The sequence below is a fragment of the Takifugu rubripes genome, chromosome 18 (genome assembly GCF_901000725.2).
Source record: "Takifugu rubripes chromosome 18, fTakRub1.2, whole genome shotgun sequence".
In the NCBI taxonomy this organism is placed as follows: domain Eukaryota; kingdom Metazoa; phylum Chordata; class Actinopteri; order Tetraodontiformes; family Tetraodontidae; genus Takifugu; species Takifugu rubripes.
Window position 1 is genome coordinate 8,264,336 of NC_042302.1, and position 18,469 is coordinate 8,282,804.

Consider the following 18,469-nt stretch of genomic DNA (forward strand, 5'->3'; position numbering starts at 1 on the left):
GTGTAGGTCTGCGTTTTATGAGTGGCAGCAAAGAGCAACGGGAACGGCTTCTGTCTTTATTCCCGTCACTCTCAGACGGACATGGTCACCGGAATCGTCATTTGAACGGATCAGGAATGACGTGCGAGTCAGGATTTGGCCCCCCAAGAGCCCCGAGCCACGCCTCCGCACCTCCTCTTATGTGACCCCTTTTTCTGCAGCTGCACAGATGGGTGGTGCTCTTTTATTCATGAGGGCGACTCTAAATTCTATCTGGCTTCGCACTCGCAACATGTGTCAGATCTTCATGTAGGCAGAGTGGGTGGGATAGAAAGAGCAGCGAGATAGAAGCGAAATGGGAGGCTGTCCTACCGGCCAGATAAATCCGCTCCCCGCGCCTGTTTTCTATGCTCCTTAGCCCCTCTGGGTCCTGTGGGCTTTCTATTATGAATGAGTGTCATATCCAGTAAAGCAGAGCTCCTGTTGGCACACAGCTGGGATTTGGTTTGATACATAAAAAGGAAACAGAATGTATCGTGGATTTAGCGTTATTCTTACAATAGGGCGCAAAGTTTTTGCGAAGGACCAGCAAAAGGAAACATCCTAATCCGAGTTTATCGACTTTCTGTCATTGTCTCTTTTGGCTTATCCAAATGCAGAAGGTGGCCTTGGGGCGCCGACTCAAACTCCCTTCACACTGAAGAGACTCGGGAAGAAGGTTGCCAAGCACTGTGAAAATGAAAGTGCAGCATTAATTGTATCACCTTGCCCAAGTATCCACCGATAATTGATGTACTGGCAAGGGGACCTAGTCAGCTAGGCAGGTGCAGGAACTTATTGTCCTAAAGAGAAAGCTCTAAAAGGTTCCTAGCTGCTGGTGTCTTCTTACCAAGAAAGATCAGCCAGCAGCCAGCGTAGGTGACTCGTGGTGCACCGTATACCCGACCGGTCATGGTGCACCGTATCCCCGACCGGTCATGGTATACAAGGTTCTGGTTGGCCTGGTGAGGCGTAGATTTCTTCTTCTTCCAGGCCCAGGCCCATTTTTATGTTTATCAAATGTTTATCAACTGTAGTGACTGAGGTTAAGTGTCTGGAGGGTTATATTGAAGGCTCTGGGTCCTGGCTGGCAATTAAACACAATTCATTACAGAAGCCACTCTGGGGGAAGAGGGGAGAGCAGTAGATAGTGTGTGTCGGTGGGAAGACTGTTCTGCATGGAAGAGTGTGTGTAGCATATGAGAGAAAACCTTGGCTCTGAAGAAGCGGTGGCGCCGTCTTCACCTGCCAAAGTTCCACCTTCATTTGTGCTCTCCTCTCAAGAATTTCATCCCTTTCATTTCTTTTTTCCATTTTGATGTGGAGGGTTTGAGATGTTCCCGGGTGTTTTCTTGCCCCCCAGTGTGGCGGTTCTTTTTTAGCTGCGACCTCCAGCTGACTCGCCCGGACTGCTCAAAGTTCTCTTTGTTTACGATATGAACAAGGCCCGAAGTGCCTCAGCCAACTGAATTCTTTATATTTACTCGGCGGTTCTGAGAATAACGGTCTGACTCCAGAGTAGTGATGGCAACCTGTGACAGCGGATGGATTTCCTTAACTTTTAACAAAGGTTGTTGTGACAGTGATGCCTGTTCCTCATTACACAAAGTCACACCGACAGAGTTTCCTGATCTAATTTCCCTCATATTCATTTTCATGAATGTTTAGCAGCCTGGAACCGCACTTTCTGCCACGTGGGCCGTACTTCCTGCATGTTAAATGGCATGAAGATGGATGAATATGTATGGGTTTCAACACTTATTGTTGCACCGAAAGTCAAAAAGCTTGTTTTTCAATTGCTGTTATTCTCAGGCGAGAGTTTTACTATCTCTGTGGGGACTTCCATGGACATAAAGCACTACCCAGCTCCCTACCCTAACCCTCACCCTCCCAACTAACACCCTGAAACTAACCTAAACCAAGTTCTAACCTCAACCTTCAAACCATGTCTGAAACAGTGGTTTGAAGCCAGAATTGCCCCACTTGGTAAAGATGCCCTGACTTTGAGTATTTTGGGACTCAATCGTTCACAAATACAAGGACACAGACGCAGACGTGCGCGTTCTGGATCATTTCAACCCCTCATTAACCTTCTGGTGTGCTTCTCAGAGTGCCCTCATGAGAGTTCCTCGTGGCCTCCTTCTGCTTTACAGATTCACCTCAAGACTTTCCTGTGCGACTGTGACAACAAGGCCGCGCACGTGTTACGACAAGACATGGGATGCACGGACGAGTCCCTCTAATCTCTCTTTTCTTGCTTCCCATTACTATAAATATTCTTTTATTGGGATTTGTTATTGAATATGTGCTAGCTAAGAGGTGTTGCTACCCCAGAATCCAATGGTATGTACAACACAACGCGCCACTTTGGCTTTCGCTTTTAAAGCTATGCTAATGCTGCTTGAGGTCTTTAATTATAATATTGTAATACAGCCTTAATTATTGCAGTGCTTGCTAAATGGAACTTTAGCGTTCCTTCAGGTTAACGGCTCCGTCAGGATGTTCCCAGGCTGACTAAGCAAAGAATTAAGCCGTGGTTTGTTGCTGACGAGTGGCTGGAACTTTGTTTGCAGATACTTTCTTGATAAAATATTGAACCTGTCCAACAAGTAGAACTTGAAGCCGACCCCCCCCAGCCTGATAACTGTTTGGGTAATCCCGCTCAGCGTTTAGCTAGCCCCTCTCCATTTTATTGCCGATTGCTCTGGGTTCAAAGTGCTAAATTGAATGGATTATCCGCTTTTCATTTGCATATTAGAGGCTGTTCAATCTCAGCATCGCTTTGCTGCCATGTACCTGCAGGGGTGGGGGTGGGGGTTGGGGGGCGGGGGTGGGTTGGGTGAAAAGCCCGCTTTGCTCTCAGATGTTAGCAGAGTAGCTGCTACAACGTTAATGATGCCTCCGCCTGTCAGAGGTGCCTCGTGCTTTCGTTTCCCCTGTAAACTGTGGACAGCTGCTGTCAGACCTGTTTGTCTCTTGTCTTACAGTAGCTGGCCAGACGGCTGCCTGCCCCCCCCACACCTCGCCCCCCCCCCCCACCCCACCCCTCGTCCACCCCCCCGCTGCCGCATCGCTCCTGACACCTGAAATCTGATGAACTGCACCAACCTCAGATTAACCTCTGACCCCGCCTCTTTCCCTGAGCCCGAACCATCACTGGGGGTGAGTCCTGCATTTTCATTCCCACACACACACACACACACCCACCCACACACACACACACACACAGCATGGCTGCTCATTGACGGGCATATAGAGAGGTTCAGAATCCACCTTCTCCCCCCTGACAGACGGGTCTTACAAACGGTTGAGTTTAATAGACTCAGACACTCCGACTCCTGGAGCTCCTGGGAGAATATTTTGATATTAAAGCTCCAGCTCTGATTTTATTGAAACTACTCAGTAAAACCACCCTTGGATTAAATCTAAAAAGCATTTTTAATTAAACACTATTCTCAAAACCAAAGAAACACACAACATCAGATATATTAACAAAAATGAATTTAGAATAATAAGTCATTGAGGGACTGACGCCAGAGAAAAATCCAGGGTTTATTATTATTATTATATGATTATTTGGAGCAGCAACAGCAGAAGGTAAGTGTTGACCTTTGGACGATCAAAGTGTGTCAAGGTCAATGAACTGAGCAAAGTAACGATGGGCACCTGAAACGAACAAACACTCTGCTGCTTGGACCCCGACATGCTCTCAGGGGGCAATCGAGCCATGTGACGGGGCTCCGCGTTTCAGCTCAAAATGACTCCTTCATCTAAACAAATTAATCTCCAAGTTTTTCCCGCCGTCACTCCAAAATCAATATTTTCTGCGTGATCCACACATTTTCCCTCCATTTTCATCCGGTGCTAATGTAAGCTAAATGGAGCTAATGGTAAACACGAGGCTGCCAGCCTGAAACCTTTTAGAACACACCTCTCCTTCAACCTTCACAAGTGATTTAAGTCCTATACATGTGTTTATTTTCCACTTTTAGCTAAAGCTTTTAGCCAGCTCCTCTGTATAGGCTCTTCAGCTGTTAGAATAAGGTAACACTTGAGCACTGTGGGATGCTCAGACGTGAAGCTTTGACCTTCACAAAGGTCATTCTTCATTTTATAAACCCCAGAGATGAACACTGGAATCCACGCATGACAGAGGTGGTTACAAGTACCACGAAACCACGTGCATTTATATTTTTAAAGTACCTGTGATTGCGTTTGTCCCTCCATCTGAAATTACAGGAGCAAATATGGATCCAAACTGATTTGTCCAGACAAATGCCATGCACAGCACAAGGGAAGCTAATAATTGGATTTTATTAAAACTCCACCTGGCAGTCCAGGCGGTGGATGTTATTGCTTCCTTGTGACATTTTGCAAATTGCAGTAATTAGCTAAGGAGAGGAGACGCGTTACAATGACGCACCGTTCGGGCCGCAATGCCGTCGATGCTCAAAAGCTTCGGATGCACAAAAGGTGACATTTTTCCAGCCAATTAATCTGAATATCTCAACAAATAGTACAGTGATAATTGTAATCAAGAAAAAATGCTAATCCCTTATTCTATGCTAGCTATCAAAAGCAGAAAAACACAGCTAGCAACTGAGACAACCTAGTTCCTCGTACCAAAGTTGACACCAAAGCCACGACATGGTGACGCAGCTCGGTGACAGATGAGGGCAGAAACATGGAACGCTTTCCCATACGTGGCGAACAGAAACCCATTAATACCGGCCGATACGCCATAAATGGGAAAGGCTTTAATTATTGTGTCAGAAAAATCGCGGCTCAGGATTCCGATTGACTCCCGCTGTGATTGACATTCAGGAACCTGGCACCTGAACGGACGTCACGCTGTCACCCTGTTTTGTTCAAGGAACCTTTGCGAACATACTTGTAGGCTAATTCTTGATGGATGTGACTGATGCTACTAGCTACTGAGTCCATGCCTCTGGCTGGAACCCACATAACAGCAGTTCGTGTCTAGACTACAGGGTCTGTTTTTTTTGGTCCAATCTTGCTAGCGTCAATAAGCTAAATGTTGAATTTCCGGTCCAAAGTAACCAGACTTAAAACCTCCTCTCTCGATATTCCCACAGAAGGCTCGTCCCATTGTGTGCCTGTCTCAGATATTTGCATTTGCAACCGTTTCCAGAAGCTACTCGTGGAAATTAGCAGCTAACGTGAGCCGCGACTTAGCTCAGAGTCTCTGGCTCTGAGCGAGAGAAGATGCAGATAATTGTTTTCCACCCGCCGCCCCTGGTGCCATGTGGTCGGCTCTCGGGAGGAGGCCGAGACCTCTCACCATCCTTTGGAAAGGTTTCCTGTGGCGCCGCCATCTCGGACGCTACATGCAGTGTTTTTAGGCTAATATGGGGGGGGGGGGCAGGTGGGTAACGGCTCCATCTGCTGACTCTTCCCCCTAAAAAAGCCCAAATTCAGATTAAAACAATAGTCTGTGTGTTTACAGCGCTCCAGGGGAGGGGTGTGGTGTGGTAGATTAAAAATCAACCCACACCGGAGGGGTCAGAGGTCGTATTTCCACCACAGGGACTCACTCCGGGGGGGTCGCCCCCCCCCCCCCCCCCTTCAGACCTATCAAGGCTCTGGAGCACGTTGAGCAAACATATATGAGCGGAGGGTAAATGTCATGCTTACACGGAGACGTCCCGTTAACAGCTTGTCCATTTCATCAGCCAGAGCCATAGATCCACAAGTGATAGGACAGATGCGCACGTGCACGTGTGTGTGTGTGCACATGTGTGTGTGTGTGCATGTGTGTGTGTGTGTGTGTGTGTTTCGGAGCACATCTATTCTGGGAAATAAAGTAACATGGGATGTGATTTGATCATATCCGCTAACCTTCCCCGCCGCGCATAAAGAGACGTCTTTACAGCTTCGCGCTAGCGCGCCGCGGTTTAGGCTCCGCCCCCTCGCCGGGGCCGCGGCGAGCAGGGAAAACACGATTACAGGGAAATTTATGGATCGGCGTTTGAAGCTCAAGGGCACAATATTTGCAAACGCGCGCGAGTCACCTTATAAACGAAGAGGTGAATCGTAACCCGTTTCCCGACCGGCGAGGAGGAGTGCACGCAGCGTCGGGCTCGACGTATCGACCGGCGTTCCCTGAATGCTAGTACGCGACATGTTCGACGACAACAACAGGGAGACATTATTAAGAGTATTCCGAGCTTATTTTAACAACGCTGACATTTTTCCGGCTCATGATTTCCTTTCCTCTTCACTGCCCACGTCTCTCTTGAGCCGGATCGACGGCTCGCCGCCTCCCCTCCGCCTCACGGCCGCCATGTTGTCGGTGGCATTTCCCCCGACGCCGCGTAGCTTTGGCCCTTTTCCGTGCCTTCTCTCCACCTTCCCGATCCCTCAGACAGACGGAGGCGTCCACTTGGTTGGACGGCGTTGCTTGTTTGAGCGGAATAACTGGTTCAATCCGGGAGAACTTAAAGTGAATTAACTTTTAGTTGGCATTTAACGAGTCTAATCAATAAAGCTGTTGGTCACAGCTGGTGAATTATGACGAGGAGCTTTGAGAAACGGTGGGCGGGGCCTTGGCGGCGAGCTGGGAGACACGAGAGAGACGTCCCTGGAACAAACGCCGCTCCGTTAACGTCTCCATAAATTCCACCTCACTGAGCTCCAAACGATTTTATGGAATACCACTTCCTGTTTCCTGCAGACTCATGTGGAATTGTTTGCGGAACACCTGAATATCCCACTTGTAACCATGGCGATAACCCAGCCTCCGTACACCAGCTGTGTCGAAACTCACTCCCTATTTCCTATTTAGTGCACTAACTAGAGCGTAGTGAGAACCGCTGTACTCAATGTATCCCATAATGCTGAGTGAAAATAACCGATGCTCCCTAATTACCCAATATATCCCATCATCCTTTGCAATGGCGAGGAACTTCCTGACCTTAATTATTCATTGATGATTAAGATAATTATTAAGGCCCTGAAACAAACAACACATTAACTAGTGGACCAGCAGAGCCGTATACAGTAGATGTATGGGGACCAGCCACGAGTGTGTGTGTGTGTGTGTGTGTGTGTGTGTGTGTGTGTGTGTGTGTGTGTGTGTGTGTGTGTTTGGACGCACTCATCAGCCCGTCCACACCTTCAGGGATGAAAGATATTTCGTAATTATTCCAGTTTGAATTTGTTCTTTTGGTCTGTTCTGGGAACATTTTCCACCCACCAGCCTCAGTAAATTCATGCATATCTTACTGCTAAGTATCGATTCTTTAAATATTCCATTTCTGAAAATGAAACATTTGAAATCTCACGCGCGCGGCCAACGCAAACTCATCATCCCGTGTCTTATAGCCGACGTGTTCCTGTATCTTTCCAACCTATTTCCTGTTTTTAACACCCCAGAAAGCCGAAGGCTTCAGTGGGTTTTGAAAGGATTTTAAAAACAAATCCTTCTCTTTTGGAGAGCAGGTGGCCTCTCCAAATGATCTGTGTGTGTGTGTGTGTGTGTGTGTGTGTGTGTGTGTGTGTGTGTGTGTGTGTGTGCAAATATGGGGGAAAAATCCACGTTTTGAAGTGGGTTCTGCCACCAGACTCGGACCAAACCGATGAGAGCTCAGGAGAACTCTTCGCTCTCACATTTCTTAATGACTTATTAGCGTGAGGTGGTTTGTCCATTATCGTCCTCTGCGGGGGGGTGGGGGGCAGAACAAAGCTTTGCCTTTCTCAGAAGTGGCATCGGGGAAAAGCTGCTTTGCGACTGTTGAGTTTTGGACACTCAGTAATTTCTGCTCATTACAAACGGGACGGTGGGAAACACAAAGAGCCAATCTTTATTCAGTCAAATGGAGGTCACCCGCAGGAGGTGTCAGTCATCAGGAGATTAGAAATTGCTCCGCTGCCCTCCTCCCTCGCCCCCCCCCCCCCCGCCATCGTGGCGTTTGAGAAAGTCGACTGAATTTAAATGGGATAAATCATAAATCTGATTAACTGAATATCGTCTGTGATCTGGAGGGCAAGATGGAAGAGAGGTGATGAATGGAAAATGATGAGGAGACTTTTCACTTTTTCTTTTTTCGTCCCTTCTCTCCCCGTCTGCCCCCACCCCCCCACCCCCCACCCCCAGTAGGGCAGTAATGGGAGGTACTTCATGAGATAAAGTTCTCCAGTGTCACCTCAGATTTCCCCTACTATAGAAAGTTCAGCTAATCTTGACCATCAGAGACTTGCTCAGGACTCCATACCTGTGACACATCACTTCCTGGATTTGGCTCACTTCCTGGATTTGGCTCACTTCCTGGATTTGGCTCACTTCCTGGACTTGGTTCACTTCAGTGCACTTGGAGACCCGGATAGTCTCTTTGCATTCCCACTGTCAGCAGACGCACCAGAGTTCCCGTACAAGCGACCGGACGGTGCCTGGAAGTGTTTGAAACACACTTTAGATGGAACCTGAAAGAGAAGAGGTTGCTGTTGAAGGTCACCAGGAGTCTGACCCCTCTTACCTGCCCCCCCCAGACTCAGGACTTTGTCTCTCATGGTCCTCATACCTAAAAACCTCCCAACTCTGCCTCCTTCATTTTAAAGCAACAGCCAAATACAGCAGTGGTGCTTTTTTATGCCGAACTGCTGGGAGCTTCTTAAGGAGGGATATTGGATGCGGCTCACACTCGGCAGGAGCACGGAGCGCTTCATCAGGCAGAGGAGACGCCATCGATCTGTGAAACGCGCCGTCACACCTCCGCGCGGCGAACAGTCGATTGGCCGCACGACCGAACATCAACTGAAACTACGGGCACCTAAAAGTTTGGATCCTGGAATAACAGGGTGACTTGGCGACGCCGGAGGGGTGTGGCGTGCGAGTATGGCGGCCGCGCCGCCGCACATCTCATTAGGACGAGCAGTCGGTGCTTGGCAGTCTGATAAAGGCTCGTTTGAGGGGTTGGGCGAGTACAAAGACCTCCCACCAAGGTCTCATGACCACGAAGACCAGAGCGTTTTGGCGGCCGACTGTCGACAGCGTGCAACGCCGAAGTGGCGAACAATGAGAAAATTAAACGTCCCTGGTGGAGTAGCTGCAGAAGATGTGCCGTTAGCCTTCGTCTTTGAAAACCCTTCGTTTGAAGGAGACTTCCCTCTCTGGTATGTGGAGTGGTCTGCCCCTTGTTCAAACTTTGGAACTAATAACCACAAAAGGAGAATGAATTTCATTTCATTCTGCTGAACGACTGACTGAGGATCAATGAATGATGTGGTGCCTCTGCTCTGAGCCTGGACAAATTTCAGGTGAAACTGCTTCATCTGTCACTCAGATCACTGGGAAAAAGGTTTTACACGCTAGTGAAGGCAAACAAGGAATCCTTTAGAAAACATACACGCAGAAGATTATTGGTTTTAGGATCCAGTTCCCCAGTTTTCCACTTCTCCAACACTCGGGTCCTGACTCCGACTGTTTTGGTGACCTAAACTTGGAAAAAATAAAACTTTGGCTCTGGGTAATATTTGACCAGACCTAAATTCACTCGGATTCCTCCGAAGATTTAAAGAAAAGTGAGTTTGTTTTGTTCTACAGCACAATTGAGCGTCCCCATGAACACACCTGGAGCCGTAGAACGTCTCTCCACGGGATCCCCGGACATCCACCCCAACCTCCAATGGCTCCTTTGGGTCCTGACACCCTCTGAACCTCAGAGTTGATGGGTGATGTGATGGCGGGAACAACCTGGAGACGTGTGCCGTGTTAAACACTAGCATCGGCTAGCCTCGGGCTAGCCACCGTCCGTCTACTCATCTAAAAACAGGCCATAAATGAACTGCACACATCCCAATCTTTCTGGTCCCCCCTCTCCTCACCCCCCCCCCCCCCCCCCCCCCCACACACACACACACGGACACACACGCTCGCTGATAGCCTCCATATCTCCTACAGATATGATATTGCACTGACCGGTGTATTTGAGCCACAAACCCTCCATTTCTCCATCACTCAGGCTTGCTATCCCTCCATCGCAGGCTGAGCCGAGGCTCTGGGATGCTATCAAGCCCCGGGCAATCAGAGATACAGTCATATGTCACAAATAGGTGTCAACTCTTATTACAGCTGGGGAGGACGGGTGGGGGGGTGGGAGGGTAGATGGCAAGTGAAAACTCACTTATCAGCAAGGACGTAGCTCAGACCTCCCCCACCTCCCCCTCCACGTTCGCCCCACCTGTACTGGATATCTCTTTCTCCCCCCTTCACAGACCAGTGATATCTGGCCAATCCCACAGAAGTGACGCCTCTCGCCTCGGCCCCGCGCCTCCATCCCGGGTCCATCGACCCGTGAAACGCCGAGTATGTTTGTGTGTTTTAGGCCCGCAGATACGGGAGGGACGCGTCTCTGCTCTCACGTGGCTGCTCTGGCTCTTATTAAGTTATTTGTGAAATTGGTTTGATTTATTGCTCAGCCTTAGTTCTGGCCCAGTTGAGGAAAGTTGTTATAGGAAAAGTTTTCATATCCCTTATCATCCTTTTCCATTTATTGCGGCGCCTCTGGGCATTTGGCGTCGAGGGAGCGTCTGAAACAAAGCTGCGGGTCTCGTTTGCGCGAGCTATTGCAAAGTTGTAGCTAATGTTGTGTCTGATAACGACTTTGATTCCTGAAGAGTTTTTATTGAAAATCCAGCTGTTAAGTGATTTAATTATTGCCTCTACGGCAATATTTATCCCAGAATTACTGCGTGATTTAATGGATGTAAACAGTCCAAACCCCCTTCGCTCGTCTCCCAAACCACATTTATCTACGCGGTGTTTTCCAGCGAGGGTGGAGCAAGGTGTCGGAGCATGCTAATTCAGCGAACCGAGCGCGAACGGATCCCCGTCATCCGCGCTTGAAGTGTATCGCTCGCTCTCACGCAAAAGCCCGGCGGAGCCGAACAAAGAGAGGGAGTCGCATCCGGCGTCCCGCGGTTTTTACGCCGCGTTGGCTTCGCTGCAGCTTTCGTTGCCCCGGGCTCCAAAGACACGTGCAACAAAAACACTTCCAATTGTCGCTAACAAAAGGGTTCCGTCGTGAGGCGCTCGCAGCCACTCCCTCTAGCGCCCGGCCATGAAATCTTGATGCAGCAACAGCGTCTTTGGGTACACATGCGATTACACTCCAGGAGTGTGAAGTGAAGTGTGTGCTCACAGAAACCCCCACAAACACAACCCAGTAGTGCGCCAATAAGACTTAATTCGCTGTATAAACACACAAAAATCCAGCAGGCTTGACCCCCTGAGCCCAGCCTAAACCCAACTTTAACCTCAACCTTAAAACCAGGTCTTAAACTGCTCCTCACTTTCCAAAAATGTCCTCACTTTGCTAGTAATATGCATGATATTCAATTAACTGCTGTTAACTACAATAACATACTCACAGAGACACACAATTTACACAATGTTCCCCTTTTTTCCGAGTTGTGATGTCATTTTTAAATGTGACCATCCTGCAGTGGGGCAGATAATTGTGTGTTTAGCTTGTATCCTTGTTTCCTCCAAGTGTTCATGAGGTCTAAACCCTCCTTGTCCCTCCCTCCCCGCCGCTCGTCCTCCATGTTTGTTGTTGTCAGGCGCCACCCGGGGTTTCCTCCCCGCACATAATTATGACAAATGGAACCCAGAGTGACGTCAAGGTGACATTGAATTCCAATACGATGAGGTCGCGTTTGAAAAACACGCGATCTTTGAGTTTCAAACACATGAAAGTGAACCCGACCGGATTTTGCTCTTCCTTTCCAATCTGGGTCACATAAGGGGGAAATTTTTGATTCGGTCCTCTTGGGCTTCCATCGGGAACGTTGCCCCAGTTGTCTTCAGTCAAGCGAGCGCAGGAGGGGAACGTGCAGAGGCCAGAACCTTCCTGCTAGGCCCTTTCTCCTACCTGCCTTAACCATAATCACTGCACCCCTCCTTCAGCCACCTGCTCATTTCTCTTCTCTGTGGTACGAGTGGAGACTCCTGGAGGACGCCATCGTCTGGAGAGTTGACCAAAAAAAAAGGGGAAAAAATGAGAAGGAATCGGCCATCAATCTTCCTCTCAGCAGTCCCTCCTTTCACCCCATCCTGCTCTCCTTCATTATCTCTTCCTCTGTGTCTGCTCTCTATCTCTGTCCGCCTCCCCCATTCGCTCCTTTATCCCATCTTCAGTCAAGGCTGGACATGTGTGATGGCTCTCCTTCCTCCTCAGTGCCATCTAGCCAGACCAATATAAACCTCCTGTCAAGGCTCCTCTTATTACTCTGCTGTCCAGACACCATCTCCAGGATCCTCCCAGCTCTGTCCTTCACCGACTGTCTCCATGGAACCTATTGGGACGACTTAACTGGAGTTCCATGTTGGAGAAGCTTTGCTACCAAAAACCTACTTCCAGGAACATCTTTACACTGTAGCTAAGCTGGCTGGAGATGATGTTGGCTGGACTGTAAGCCAATTAAGCTATTTTTGAGGAGAAAAAAGGCTAATATCCATAAAGATAAAGTTGAGGATTAGGCGTAAACCTTGTTAAACACTCAAGGGTCTCAGAAAAGGGGACCGGGTTATGGCCTCCTGTTCAGCGGCTAATGTCCATGTACAGAGCCTGGGGATCACGGAGGGGTTTTAACCTACCCTGTCAGCCTAAATTAATGAGGTAATTAAGGGCTCAGGTGGAATTAGTAGGAGACACTTTAAGTGCCCTCGGGCAGCCAGACGGGCAGGCAGGAAGGAAGCCGGAGGACAGACGCCACCGCGGAAGGCATCGGTGAGGAGGAAAGGTCAAAAAAGACAACTGTTGTTCATGTAGGGACAGCAGGGAGGCGTGGTAGCGACACTTGGTGAGGGTTTGGGTTGTTTTCCTACGAATTCAGGAGTTTATGGTGATTATGTAGCATAGATCGCTATCGTCATAAAACCGCCCACTTTAAAACCCCCTTCAGGGGTAATATCCACACGATTGATCTTTAGTACTCGCTGCGCAGCGTCGTGGCCCTTAAATTTGACTTTTGGTGCATCGTTTTTTTCTTTGTTTCGCAGTCTTGACGAGCGACACTGAAACGTTTGAACGCGATTTCTATTTATGTACAAGCTGTTGAATCAGAATAAACGCGGCCTGGCAGAACAGAAACGTAGAAAACACCGAGAAAAATCCCTCTTTTACACGGTGGCGTCAACCTGAGTCGGAGGAGTGAGGAGACACACGGGTGGGGGGGTTTAACCTGTCATTTTTCTAATTCAAAGCGCCGCGGGGAAACCTTATTGGTTTCCCCAGTCGGGTGCGTTAGCCTTATCACATTCACAGCGATGGTTTTCTGTGGGTTGGGCAGAGGTAATTAGGTTCAGTGCTCACACCGTCTCCTCCACTGTCAGCGATATCTCATCAGACAGAGCGGACTGTATGGAGACACTAAAATGAATAATTGTTATCGAGAACATAGCCTGTGGGTGTTCCTATCAGCGAGATCCACCACCCGCCATCGTGCACGCGTGTCCCCCGAGACACGGCCGACACATCCAGAAGAAAGGCAATCAAAGAAATCACATTATTATATTGAAATGCTCATTGGGGGAGCAAATTTAGGGCAATTTCGCCTCAGCTGACTCAGTTATGGCAGCATATGATGAGAGGAACATGTTGCGCTTGAGGGTACGGCGGCTATCCCCTGTGGAGATGTAGGTGGCGCTATTATTGACATAGTTTTGTGTGTCACATTTACTGTATGTAGAACAGCTGTTGCAGCATTGGTAGAAAGTACTTACCTGATAGGACGGAGCCCAAGTATGTACTCAGGAAGTTCACAAGACCGTGGCCGCGTAGCGATTATCGCGCTTTTGACTAACCCCATTAGCAGACCGCTACCGCTAAAGCAGCTCGTTGATTTTAACGCCGTCTGCCCACATAGCAGGGTCAAAATAAAGAACCTTTCCACCATTCGCTGGGAACAGAAGAGCGAGAAAAGGACTCGTTTCACTGCGCTTTGGGGTGTTTCTGCTGCAGGAGGCGGCTAAATGTCTCTATTTGCACAGGCTAAATCCAACATCGTGGCAAAATCACCTCAGCTGCTACGTTAGCTCTGAGACCTTGTGTCATTGTGATGGTTCCTATATCAGTGCTTGTTGCCTGTTAACTTCCTGTTGCACGACAGGAAGTAACCCTGAATTAGTAGATGCAGAATCAACAGCAGGAAGTCATCGATTTATCATTTAGGACGAGTAACTTGTGAGAGAATTGTCATCTTTTCCCAAGGTCAGGGTACAAAATCCGGAGGTGTGAGGGAGGCAACGATGTCCCACATGCTGGAGATTGAGAGCGAGCGTCTGCAGTAGCCGCAGACGCTTCTGTCATCGGGATCGTCCTTCCCGCGCGTCCTCTGACGTCCGTCAATAGTTTCCTTCCTGCAGGTTTGACTCGTCTCCTACTAAATGTGACAAACTGTCCCGTCGTGTCCTCTGCTGGACTCTGCTGGACTGGCTGTCTCAACGGGGAGAAATGTGGAGATCTGGGCGGGGTCGTCATGCCCGGCGTGAACAGCTAGCTTGAACCTCGTTTTTTATCTTCTCAGGTCCAGAATCAGGGACAGGTAAACTTGCCAGAACCGATATTTTCTGAACTCGTCTCCTTTTTCCCTTTCCACCTCTTCCTTTTTTTTCAGGCTCGTTGAACTAAGGGAAAATGACATTTAATTACAGGAGAGCAGTCACGCAGTTCGGCTAATTACGATCCCGGGAGTTCAGTCATCATATCTAATTAACTTTCACTTTCATGAAAGCTTAATGCAGCGCCGCGGCCAGGCGCCGCATGTGCCACACTTCAGGAATATTGACAACTTTGTGGAAAATTTATTTTCAAAATTGCCTTTTTGTCTCATCCGATGCGCGAGGGCTTTCATTTTTTTTAACAAGATGTTTGCATTATATGACTATAGAAAATTCTCAAAATTGATCTTAGCGTTCTCTAATAGAAAATGAATATAATCAATCACTGGAATGGCGGGGGGAAAGTCATAAAGCTATTGATTGCTAAAAACACACGGCGCCGTGTGATTCACATTCATTATGACACTCTCAGAGGACAATCAATTCATTATTCCGCTCGTCCTTGACCACATTGTTAGCGTGCTTACTGGGGCATAATCTCCACGCCTGTGCACGTGCGTCGTAGCATTTTTCATAGACGCAGCGGATCGGATGCACAAACTGAAGCAAACGTGCGTCAATGGCTTAAGAGCCGACTTTTATGGAACGCCACACTGTAGCGACACCATGTGACCTCTACTCGGAGCCTTGTGCACCTGTTTGTTGTTGACTCTGCTGTGCGCACACAGGTGGCTTCGTCCGTGCACTATATGCTGATGTCGCTAAAAGACTGTGCGTCTTTCCTTGAGACCAGAGGTCACAGTAGAGTGGGAGCGGCGCTGCTAATTAGCGCCTGGAAATACGTCAGTGTACTCTGCGCCCCGTAAAGGTCGTTTGTACTGATGATATTGAGCGCTCGCTTGTTGTTTTTTTATTAACTCAGCTGGCAGGATTGGCCCAGAAAATCAAATAAAAGAATTGTTCCGAGGTATTGTCGCCCGTGGCAGCGTTCAGGTCCCGTAGGTTTGTTCAGGTGTTGGAAAAGTTTACAGAAGGAGTTTTTCTCTTCTCAATTTATTGAATTATGGCTGTAACGCTAATTCGGTTAGCTTGATAAATCCTCGTTCTTCTTCTCTCACGTGTTTTTCTGTTCCCCTGCGTGGGGAGTCAGGTTCTCCTTTAGGATGGAATGTTCCCATCCTATATGGGCGGGAGTTATATATCATGACACACAGTTAGCATAGCTTGTAGCAGAGCGCGTCATTTGTGATAAGCATCAGTTTATTCAGTCCTAGAGGAAGAGAATCGCTCATATCCTGGAAGAAAAACCAAAGAAGAAGAGTTGGCTGTATTTTTATTTATTCAGACCTTGTTTTGTGTGACATTCCCACAATTTATTTGAGAAAGAAACACTGAATATGATGCATCGTGCTCTTGGATGCTAAAGCAGCAATTATGAGAATATTCCCAAAGATGGCCGCCGACGCTGGGCGATAATGAAGACGCAACACGCCGGGCGCATCGCTGTGATTTAGCGTGGCGCCTGGCGGCCATGACACCTCCGCCCCCTTCACGCCACGGCGACATGAAAAATGTTAGCGGCGACCATAATGCTGCGAACATCAGCGAGCCCCACAAGAAGGATTAATGTCTCATCTGGCTGTTATTATGCTGTCCCGCCGTCCTTCGCAGGCCGACCATCCATCCTTGTAACGTGTCCGCGCTCCCCGTGCGCGGCGCGCACGTGCGCTCGGGCGTCATTTGCATCTGCTGTCTACGGACGCGCCGCTCGCCCGCTGCGGGACTGTTAGAGTTGATCCCAGAGGAGCTCTAATCACTCGTCCAGTGACGGGCTTTCGCCCGCACGTCTGGGTTGTCTTATCAATCTATCGACGGCGCACCTGCCGGTGCAGGTGACACCGGGGGGGCTGGTGCGCGGGCGCTCCGTGGGCCTCATGCTAATGGCCATGCAGATAGCGTCTGCTTTGGCCACCTCAGCAGACATCGATCCCCCTGTGGAGCTGCAGAGCGCTGACAGATGGACTGTCGCCGCTGAATGAAAGGGGACCGGGACGCGTGTCCCTCAGCGGGGGTTCAGTCGCTCACCTCTGCCCCCCCCACTCCACCGCCAGCCTGGCCCACATCAGAAGGGCCGCAGGTTAAACCGCGTAGCCCTGCGGCTGTCGGCCCGTTTGAAACGTTCCTGCGGATCAAACGCGGAAAAAGTCCCGGAGGTGGGGGGGACATTCGCCATGTGATGAAGAGGAGCGAGGAGGCGGGGCCTGTTGGCGCCGGTGTTGCTGCCCCAGAGAGGAGATTAAAAACTCAAATATAAAATGAGTGTTGTCGTTAAGCCCTTATCAACAGAAGTCTACAGGCCCGATTTTTGGTTTGTACGCTTTTATTTTGAAGGGAAAAAAATCCCGTGCGATACTTTTAAAGTGAAACAGGGAGCAGCTTGATTATTTTCAGAGGCATTTAAGTTTAATATGTTTGAAAGCAGCGTTGGCGTTCAATCTTAGGTCAGGAGTGTGCACACACCGCCAGCTGGACGGGGGTGGAATTACAGCCACATGTTCACAAAGTAACTGTGCTGTAACTGTGCCAGCAAAATTAATGTTGTCAGTGGGAAACATTCTGTTTACACACACTCGTTTAATTAAAAATAATAATCTGCTCATATTCATTAAGCAGTTTTTAATTAAATGAAAAATGCAGGCGACTTTAAAATGGTTTGGAAGTGCGTAATCGTAGCGGCAGGTTGTCGGAGCTTTGGCAGGACTTTAGTTTTCCCAGATTCCAACGCGTGAGAAATCCTGGCAAATACGGCTGAAGTTGGGTTGTTCTGGAGAGGACCTCTAAGCTGAACCGCCGATTATCTGATAAACAGAAGATTCTTCGCCTGGAAGTGGACGATAACCCGTTTTCACTCCAGTAGCCCCCCCACCCCCACCCACCATCTCCAAATCCCACTTATCAGCCACCAGTGACTGGGTCCTATTTAGCGGAGCTATGCAAATGACAGGGGAGGAAAGGCCAGATCTAATCTTAAGGTTCCTTCTAATTAAAAGTGATTTACTTTCCCCAGCATTCCCGTGCTGAGGAGCTTAATGTCCTGTTCTCCATGGAGACGGCGTCCTGCAACTCAATTAGGATGCGTGCTTCAGTTTATGGAGGAACCTGAGGGCTCCAGTGAGAGGAGGGATGGGTCCAGGTTACGGGTCGCCTGTTAAACGGCTCTAAATAAAATGCATGCATCAAGTATAAACATCATGTCTCTGCTCTGACCTCTAAGTCACCTTGACTTTATGACTGAGGCCTGCTTCCTGTTTATACAGCGACATGACAAATTGATCACAAATGAGCGTTGGAACTTTGACATTTGTCTCCACCCAGGCTGGATGGCTGGAAAATAAAGCATAAACAGTTTGTTTGCCTGACTGCTTCATTAGAATTATGGCTGAGTTGTTTTTCCGCCTCTCTGACATTTTCCTGATATTCCCCTGTGCCTGCGTCACATTTGGTTTGTGCTTACACACACGCACGCTTACGTAAACCTGAGGTTTGTGCCGCGACCTGCCGGTTAATGCTAACGCTAACGCAGGCTGGTATCACATAAAAGCAACGGCTGTGTGTGCTCTTGTATATCGCTCCAATAACGCCGGCTGGTCCTCACAATTCCAAAGGTTCGCGTAGGTTTTAAAGGGTCCAGGATGGAAACAGATCAGGTCAGAGGGTTAGAGTTTGGGTCTGGGTGTCGTGGTGAGGGGTGGAGGACGGCATGCTGTCAATGAAGTCCTCACAAAGATAGAAGCACAAATGCATAAATGTGTGTGTGTGTGTGTGTGTGTGTGTGTGTGCGTCTACAGGCAGACATTATGATACACTCTG

General features: G+C 48.8%; 1 long non-coding RNA gene across 4 annotated transcripts in view; it reads left to right on the forward strand.

The window, feature by feature from the left end:
* Positions 1 to 18,469, forward strand: part of LOC105417777 (uncharacterized) — a 90,600-nt gene that overhangs the window by 24,123 nt on the left and 48,008 nt on the right. For all 4 annotated transcript variants that reach the window (XR_003885732.1, XR_003885729.1, XR_003885730.1 and 1 more), the window contains exon 3: positions 3,006 to 3,180. This is a non-coding gene — a long non-coding RNA (uncharacterized lncRNA). The remainder of the gene's footprint in view (positions 1 to 3,005; positions 3,181 to 18,469) is intronic.